The sequence below is a fragment of the Corvus brachyrhynchos genome, unplaced genomic scaffold, assembly GCF_000691975.1.
Source record: "Corvus brachyrhynchos isolate BGI_N302 unplaced genomic scaffold, ASM69197v1 scaffold370, whole genome shotgun sequence".
Lineage (NCBI taxonomy): Eukaryota > Metazoa > Chordata > Aves > Passeriformes > Corvidae > Corvus > Corvus brachyrhynchos.
In genome coordinates this window covers 928805-938248 of record NW_008235977.1, presented here as the reverse complement: position 1 = coordinate 938248, position 9444 = coordinate 928805, and the positions used below count along the sequence as shown (strand labels likewise).

General features: G+C 39.5%; 1 protein-coding gene across 1 annotated transcript in view; it reads right to left on the bottom strand.

Moving 5' to 3' along the window:
• Nucleotides 1-9444, bottom strand: part of SATB2 (SATB homeobox 2) — a 110480-nt gene that overhangs the window by 54598 nt on the left and 46438 nt on the right. The gene's annotated exons all lie outside the window — the stretch shown is intronic.

Below are 9444 nucleotides of genomic sequence, written 5' to 3'. Positions count from 1 at the left end.
ACTCTTTCCACAGTTAAAAGAGAAAAATTAGCTTGCTGTCATTTCAGTTTGCACTCAGGGCAAGGATTATATTGCGGGTGACTGTACACAACAGCACCTACTTTACTTTATAAGTCTACACTTGCATAGAAATATCACAGAAACATAAGCAAAAGAAACACGAAGTAAAAGCAACAAGAATAATTAACATTCTTTTGGACTTCTCAGGCTTCATCCACAATTCATGAAGAGTCCGTATAAACCAGTAGCAGGTATCCTCTCCAGCCTCCTTCCATAAAGGAACAAGCTTGTACACTTCCATTTGTATTGTTACTAACATTTGAATCTGTTGAGTAACCTTTAAAAGCGGTCAGTGTTTCAGAATCACTGGTATCTATGTAAAGGAAACAAACTCGAATTGGCATCCATTCACACAAACCAAATAGAAACAAGGCCATTCCCTGTGCAGCTCATGGCACAGCTTCTCATTCCGAACTCAGCAACTGTTATCTTTTTCACATAAACTCCATCTTGCACTCTGTGTGGATAAAGCTATCTGGTACCATCAGCTCACCCAGGTGCACCACAGCAGACTCATGCTGGTTGCGTGAAAGCATATTACAAAACAATGAAATTCACACATGAGAAAAGTTTAAAGCAATGGTTCCTGTAGTCAAAGCCTCACCACCATGAGTCTGTCCAGAAACTTTAAAGCACTTCTGCATGAATGCCCACTTGAAAGAAAGTGGCTTCACTCTCTTCAAAAAAAACCTTGTTTAGCACAACAGTGATCTCCAAGTGACATCATGTTACAAAAAACTAAACAGCACAAGCAAAATGCATACACTGTAGTTTCATAGTTTTATACACTGATGTGTATTGTCCCCCTGTTAAATATCTTACGTCAGCAATATCACAGTATCTTTTCATGTAACTGCAAAACTAAATGCACTTATTAAAAAAGAAAATTTCCTCTTAAAGTACTATTTGAAATAGGAAATGAAGTTTGAAAAGTGCATAAATATAACTCCTACCTAGATAATTTTAAGCAATCAGGAGTCATTTTACAGTAGGTTGCAGAGTCCGTGAGCCTCCCTACATGCAATTGAATAGGCATTTTTATATGGATCTCATACGAAAGTGTTCAGAGAAGTGTATCATAGAAAACCACTACCTCATCCCCGTATTGGTCTCAGCAAATAACAAGATAGGATTTATTTCATAAAGGCCATAATACTATTACAACTTGTGTAATGATTAACAACTGTACGAGGTTTTGAACTCTTTTTAAAAACCTAATCTATATAAAGCTTTGAAGCTTTACACAGTTAAAACTCAGAATGACAGCTTACTGATGGTTTGTTCTGTTTCCTTCTCAGTAGAAAGACAGCTCTTTTCACCTTCCAAAGTTACTCTAAGACAAAGAAGGACTCATGACCTGAACACATACAAACACATAGCTACTATCTTTAGAACTGTCACTCTGGAACAACACTAGTACTGAATTTTACAACTAGGTGATTTAATATCCAGGACTTCCTTGTAAGAAATTTTAACTCACTCTTCCCATTCTTTTAAAGGAAAACCCCATAACATCTTTAGCCTTCTGTAAAATAATTGCTTTAAAATTAATTTTGAAGAAAACTATGAATTCCACTTTTCCACAAAAGCTAATGTTTCAACTCAACTGATTTTCTAAGTAAGCGTTTACTTGTATTTCAACTATGAAAGCCAATGCAATACATGTGATACATAAATATTATTGTCAGCAAATGACCGTTTTGCTGTGTTACTCACAGGCTGCCAGATACATAACGCAGTATTTCATCTTGCTGAAAATATTGAAAATCCCTATTCAAAAGCTGCTCCTCATGATGTCAGTAGGCCTCCCTGGAATGAGGTACAGAAAGTTCTATACCACTTTAGGAACAGACACGAAATCAATGTGAAATATGCAATAGGAGTAGCGCTAATTCTAGGGATGGACCCATCACTGTGTGATACAGGGGTGTGGGCAGGGGAGTGAGGAGGGGCTGCTTTGTCTGCAACACCGATGATTCAGAGACCACAAGGCCATATTGTCACCTCCTCAGCCTCTCTGCGCTAAGCCTGTACCTGAGTAATGCCATTAAATACACACAGTTGCCAGCCAAATGCAATTATTCCAAATGTACAATAGCTACTTAGCAGGTGTAAGTCGAATAAAGCTGTTGCTCAGTGTAATGAAATACTTGGAGCATCCTGCTACATCACTGACAACCCTAAAAATCTAGAGTCCTTCTGCTAGGAGTTTCAGAAGAGCTGAAAAAGTTCTGAACTATTTGTAGTTTGAGGAGTACACAGAGAATAAGTCACTGAAACCAACAAATTATTACTTGTTAGAACATAAAAACAGTAACCAAGTGTTTTTGAAAACTTGGTGAGAAATAAATATAAATAACATTCACTTTCTGGGCTGAACCACATTTGCCAAGTTTCCACCCACTCCTGACTTCAATGCCAAGTTATAAACCCCTATAAAAATAAAGTTTAAGATGAAAAGGCTGCCAGGATGTTAATCTCTGCAGTGCTACTTGGAATTACACAGAAACATCACCTGACTTGCTTCCATAGGTATATTTTTCCCTTATTATCAGTTTCCTTTTTTGATCACATTAGACTACACAGCCATGCATGTACTCCCTATAAACAAACCAGATTCTAGTCACTCCAACCACCTCAGTAATAAAAGGTTACCATTAGCAGTTACGCTGGATGGAAAAAATGCGCATTACTCAACTCCTCAAGACTCTTTCCTTCTCTAACACATTTCTCGTATCTGATTCCCTGTTGTTCTTTGTTAACTATGGATTGGTAGGGCTCTGTGGGGCTGAACAGGAGCAAGACTGAGACAGCCTTGAGATGGAGACTGGCACTGTCCTGAGAGACAGGCCAGCTTGCCAGCAATGCTCTAAGAAAAAAGGGATACAGGAGCCACAAAGCTTTTGTGCCACCAGCATTCTGCCTCAGATCTTCCTGAGACAGGGCTTTTACCTTTGCATCCTCCATTTCCCATGTTCACACCCAGTTACAGTCTTTCCTTTGTTTGCTGTTGTTCTACTGAGACTGGGGATACATTTAGAGCTCTTGTAGTCCTGTACTGACTGGAATATAAAGCAGTGAGGACACAGCAGCAGGTCCTTACACAGGAAAGGAAGGGGTTCAATGGATGTGTGCTGTCTACATTCAAGTACTGCTGATAAACTACTTCTGCTAGCAATGCCTGTGGTAGTTAAATAAAAGCTGGTTCAGGAGGCTGTTACCTACCTCCATCTGTGGTGTGACCACAGCAAAAGACATTGCAGTGTTTTCGTTTTCTCTCTGCATCACTCACTTGGTACACAATTCTGCAGTTCTTTGCTTGAAGAGCTCATTTAAACCAAGTACAACAGTACTGTCATACTGCAGAGCCACCCACCCTTCTGAAGCCAACCACTAGGTAGGCAAAGACTTGTGTCTGGACAACAGGTACTGTGCTAAGTTCAGCAATTAGCTCTGACAGCACTCCAGGATAGCATCTGCCCTTCATTTTTCTATACCTCCCTACAACATGTCTCTACCTCTACAAGAGTCAGAAACCAACATAATCCCCAGAATGGGAGCAACAAATTGTTGTATTCGAATATTCAGTTCTCATCCTATAATGATTACCATGTGCGTCAATGTATTTCAACTCCAAACTGAGTTAAAACTTCCTGGATACAGCACAAAAGGAATTCAGTGCACCCTTCCCCTGTGTGATGCTCTTAACCTCTAGCCCAATCTTCCTTGCACAGTCAAGCAGCTGACGCAGACCACAGCACAATAGCTTGGGGTGGTCTGCATGCAACTTTCCATTTAAAATAAAACCAGCTCAAAAGATTTAAAATAAGATTTATTTCTCCACCTTCCCTTCCCCTCACACTTTATTTGCACTGAGTTGTTAATAGGAACATTCTGACAAACAGCCTGTGGGGCATTTAGGCCTTATGCGTGGCACTGAATTGACTGACAGCACTGGAAACCAAATTCCTATGCACAATAAGGGATGCAGCAGGGAGAGCAAGAGTGTAACATGTCTTCCAGCACTGCACTGCAAGCAGGGACACAGAGGACCCGCCAGCATCCATGACCCAGCGTGTCCGGAACTTTTCAGTCCCACAGGCATACAGGCACTTTGCCCCAGAGTAAGAAGAAGCTGGTAAAGAAACGTTTTGTAATAAGTTACTAGCCGGCAGAATTGCCATGTTTCAATTGTGACAGGATGTCACCACCCAGGGCTGTTCTCCAGTGCTTCAGTTCGCTTCTTTGTTTTATTTATTATTTAAAACCTGGTGATCATAAAAGCCATTTCTAGCAGTAGTTGTGGCCAAGCCGGGAGAGCTCTGTGAACTCTGGTATACCCTGCACTAAGCTTGAGACGGAAAGGTTCCCACAATTTCTCTTGGCTTAGCAGCATCCTGCTCACTGGAGCAAGACTTGAACTTTGGAGCTTGGGGGACAAAGCACAGCACCAGCTCCACCTTGGAGAGACAGGGCTGCTGCACTACACCCAGAGGGTGCCCTCTTGCTTATGCTACATAATTATGAACTACCCCTTTGTAAATCACAGAACTACTCCAGAGCACAGGAGGTGCTTTTAAAGTGGTAATTCTGTATCTTTTTATCTATAATTAGGATAATTACTTATTTCTTTTAATCACAGCGCACTTAACCACTTCAGCGCAAAGGGCTGGTCTGAGGAGTCTCATTTTCATTCAACATCTAATCTTTGTATTTACCCGTAGTCATTCCCTGGCTTCAGTGCCCGATCTCTGCCTAGGCCACTTGTTCCTGCACTCAGGACTGGATGAAAAGCAAGTTGACTGGAGAGGCAGACATGACAAAAAGTCGTAACTTTTAAAACCTTTCCCTTCCTCTACTCCTGCAGGACAGCACAGAACCTCAAAACAGCTATAGAGCACATACAGAAATTGTTTGGCCGCTGGCTGTGGGTACCAAAGGCCTTTATCCAAGCCTAATGGAAAACAGACAGGAAAGGCCATTGTCTGTTCTTTGTTGAGTTGCAAACCATTCGGTTCCCACCAAAGCACAAATCACTATTTTTTTACTTTGAATCATCATAAAAAGTGGGCCTTTAACCAGCACCAATCTCAGATAAACTGAGCAGAGCGTACTGACATTGATGAGCAGCTGACCTTCTCATCCTTTATCCTCAAGACTACCACTAAGTCATCCCCTGGGACACAGAGATGCTAACATGTCTTCTGCCAGTTCTGCTTAAGCACAGTAAATCATATTCTTCACATGGGCTGCCCCTGGACTGCACTGCTTCTAAAGGTGCTTCTCAGAAGACAAGCATCATCATCGTATTTTTAGATTTATTTTTGGGTTTGTGTATAGGTTCAAGAGGCACATAGAAGCATAAACTCAGTTCTTCATAATCATGTTAACACTGTTTGTCAAAAGGACATGGCAGATCCATCTGGCAGAGAAGACCATTACACTGAAGGTGCTCTAGTGACCACTTGTTCTAATCCATGAATATTGGTCAGGTGAAATGGAAAAGGAGAAGCAGCAGAATCATTCGTTAGAGCTGTCTGACAGAAATACAGGGAGTACTGGTTTAGATGGACTGATGTTCTCATCTGATATAAAAATATCTCCCTTTCTGTCAAACTATTGTAACAGTAGAACCAATCCTTTGTGGGCATCTCGAAAGGGAGATACAAACCTCCCAGATGACCCAGCCAATTGTGCAATCCCTTTAGGAGATACACGTGTGTCTTCTTGATTCGTACCATCAGAGATGGTGAAAGGAGGGAGACAGAACACAAACATCATTAAGACAGAGATATAAACTCTTCAGATATTTCAAGTGAACAGAATACCATTCTGCTCTCAGAGTTACATATTCTATGAAATCCGTGGGATCACAGAGAGACACACTGCAGCTTTTCATATAGGAAAGCTTATGCCTGTACCTAAGCTTCAAGTCATCCTCCTGTTTCACACTAATCTCCACTAATGCTTACTTTGTAAAAATACCTTTTTGTCTGAGCTAACATGCCGCTGTTTGGCAGCACACTTTTTTTTTAAATATGAAAGAAAATTAATTTTGAGATTCTGAAGGGTAAAACAAAAACATTTTACTTTTTAAAAAATGAAGATGACCCTTCTTTACTAAGAATTCAAAAAGGCAGAAGTCCCAGCTGCAGCACACAACTGGTCCTCCCTGAGAAAAGCACAGTACTGAAACAGGAGACATTTTTTTTAAAAAGTTCAGTGACATCATTTGAGCAAGACATGGGGCAAGTGGCTAGACAGCTTCTCCACAGAAGGGTTTCCAAGCTTTACTGTCTGGCCTATGTTCCCTAAAGTAGCACTGGCTGCAGCTCCAGCCATATGCAGGCACAGGAGATGGCACTCAGCAACCCTCACATATCCTGTGCCACAGCACAGGCATGGTGAGCACTGAGAGCCACTGCTCCAAAACAGCCAGAAGCCAGGGAAGACATTCTGTAAAGCTGAGATTCATATATGCACTTACTTTAGGTGAAAGTTACTCTTAAAATATAAACCCAAAGGGTGTGTTTTAATTCTCTTTACAGAGAGGAATAGCAAGAGGGCCACAACTCCTACACCCCTGGAACGCATGGCAGCAGGTAAACTGGTTTTTAACAATATACATGCACAACTCCCCCAAACTGGCACTTAACACCATGGACAATGCTGAAATGCAAAACGCTAATGTGGGTGGGGAAAACAGTAGTCAAGGGGTCTATAATTCTTGCTGAATCTTGACACGTTTAACTTATATTTAAAGAGAGAGGCCACTTTTTCCTCATCATTAGTGCCAACTGATGAACTACTCTCCTCATGAAATAGCACAGCAGGCCACTGAGAGGCTGTCTCCACATCAGAAATGATCTTCAGGTCATGTATGTTACTTAGATGCTGACAAGTTTGCCCGTGATGTTATTTTCCTTCCTTTTTATTTAAGAAAGTGAGAAAAGTTCTATTTTTAGTGAAATGAATACACAGTAAGGGATGCAAAAGTATGAAAAAGTTACAGTAATGTCAAGAGCCTCACAGTCAACCCTAAATGGTTTAGTGCCAGAGCCACGACTAATATCCAGTCAAGATATGAAATGTATTCCCTTAAAAAACTTAACATTTCTGCAAAAGGTGAAGATATACGCATATAAATACATTATATACATATATATACACACATACATATATATATATATATATATAAACCCCTCTATTTACACAGAGAGTGAGGAATATACATGCATATATCAGTAAATAGGGTATTTTTAGAAGTCAGAAACACTGTTTGGGAAAGATCTGGTGAGCCTTTTCATGAGGCTTCCCCAACATCTGCTTCAGAGGAACAATTAAAAACTATTCCTCCAAGCACATAGCGACAATTTTCCCCAGACTCGCACTGGCATTATCACTGTGCCGCAACTCTCAGTTCCTTCAGCCTGGAAATAAGAAAGCTGGGAGCCCTTCTGAATCCTGTTTCTAACCTCTCTCAACCTACATTGGCCTCTAGGAACACATTAAAAGAGAAACAGATTGCTCTGTCTATCCATTATTGGAAGTAAGCAAACAAACCTTCAAGAATAAAACAGCACATAAACAACAAATCAGTAATATTGGAAAAATCAAAGAGCAGCCAAAGCAGATTTTCGATTTAAGGAAGCTATGAAAGCTTTTTCTTACATTCTTGATCTGTTGAAACAGAAATAATTGAGCCCTCCTCCTTTAAACTGAAAAGCCTCATCATTCCACAAAAACTTTGAGACAGCCACAGTCTCAAAACTCATATCCACAGAAAGCTATATTTTGACAGACACTGATGGCAGGAGCAAAGATGACATGTTCTTCATATGCAGACAAAAAAAATATGTCTTTTTATTTTTAAGTCCGCAATGTATTTATTTCTTCCTGCTGCCTTCCTGACTTCCTCCTACCAAGCTAAGTTGTGTCATCAGGCAAAAAGAAAATATTCACACCAGTTAAGATTTTCAGTTGTGAAAGAATTCTGATACAGTGAGAGTCCTTCTGATAAAAATAGAAAGCATGACACTTAGAAGTGAAATATCTATTAAGAAAGAGAGCTAAAAAATATTCTAAATGCCACAAACCCAAATCACTGGGACACAAGTAGGTAACCTTGACAATTACCTGAATTGCATGGCTAAGTTCTGAAATACCTCTCTCCATACATACATATATATACATGTACATAGTTACAAGGTGTTTTTATTTCTGTATCTATTTGTTAATCAAACTTAGAATCAATGCAAACCTTTCAAGAAATTATTAAAATCCTGCATTTCAACAATGTTGAATGTCTTCTCCCAGCTTCAGCAAGTTCAGCTTCTAGAGAAATCAGACAAGCATTTCTCAGATTGAGAGAAGCATCCCTGTGGGACTGGGCAGGAGAAAGGCAGTTTGAGAACCACTGGAATAAGCCATTGGTCTATAGTTGTCATTGATTAGTATGTATTATTTAGTAAAAAAGGGGGATCTCTGATCTTCATTAAGGCAGGTTTAAACATACTTAAGCCTTGTCATGTATGCACAACTTTGTACTAAAAAGCCTTGCATCCCTCAAAAAAAAAAGAAAAATAAGAAAGTAAAACTAAAAAGAGAGCTAAAAAATATTCTAAATGCTACAAACCCAAATCACTGGGACACAAGTAGGTAACCTTGACAATTACCTGAATTGCATGGCTAAGTTCTGAAATACCTCTCTCCATACATACATATATATACATGTACATAGTTACAAGGTGTTTTTATTTCTGTATCTATTTGTTAATCAAACTTAGAATCAATGCAAACCTTTCAAGAAATTATTAAAATCCTGCATTTCAACAATGTTGAATGTCTTCTCCCAGCTTCAGCAAGTTCAGCTTCTAGAGAAATCAGACAAGCATTTCTCAGATTGAGAGAAGCATCCCTGTGGGACTGGGCAGGAGAAAGGCAGTTTGAGAACCACTGGAATAAGCCATTGGTCTATAGTTGTCATTGATTAGTATGTATTATTTAGTAAAAAAGGGGGATCTCTGATCTTCATTAAGGCAGGTTTAAACATACTTAAGCCTTGTCATGTATGCACAACTTTGTACTAAAAAGCCTTGCATCCCTCAAAAAAAAAAGAAAAATAAGAAAGTAAAACTAAAAAGAAAAAAAAAATTCATATAGTAATACTAGATTAATTCATGGTGCATATTTTGAACAAAATTACAGCACATACTAAAGAGCTTAATTAGCACCTTAAGTGACTACAGACACCCATGAGGGCAAGAAGTCCACAGAAGAACCAATAAGCCTTTTGTTTCCCACCACTGTACACATTCCATTACAATTGTTTTAATATAAGCTCTCTTTCAAATAGATACGTGTATCCTAAAGAGACTGGAAAGA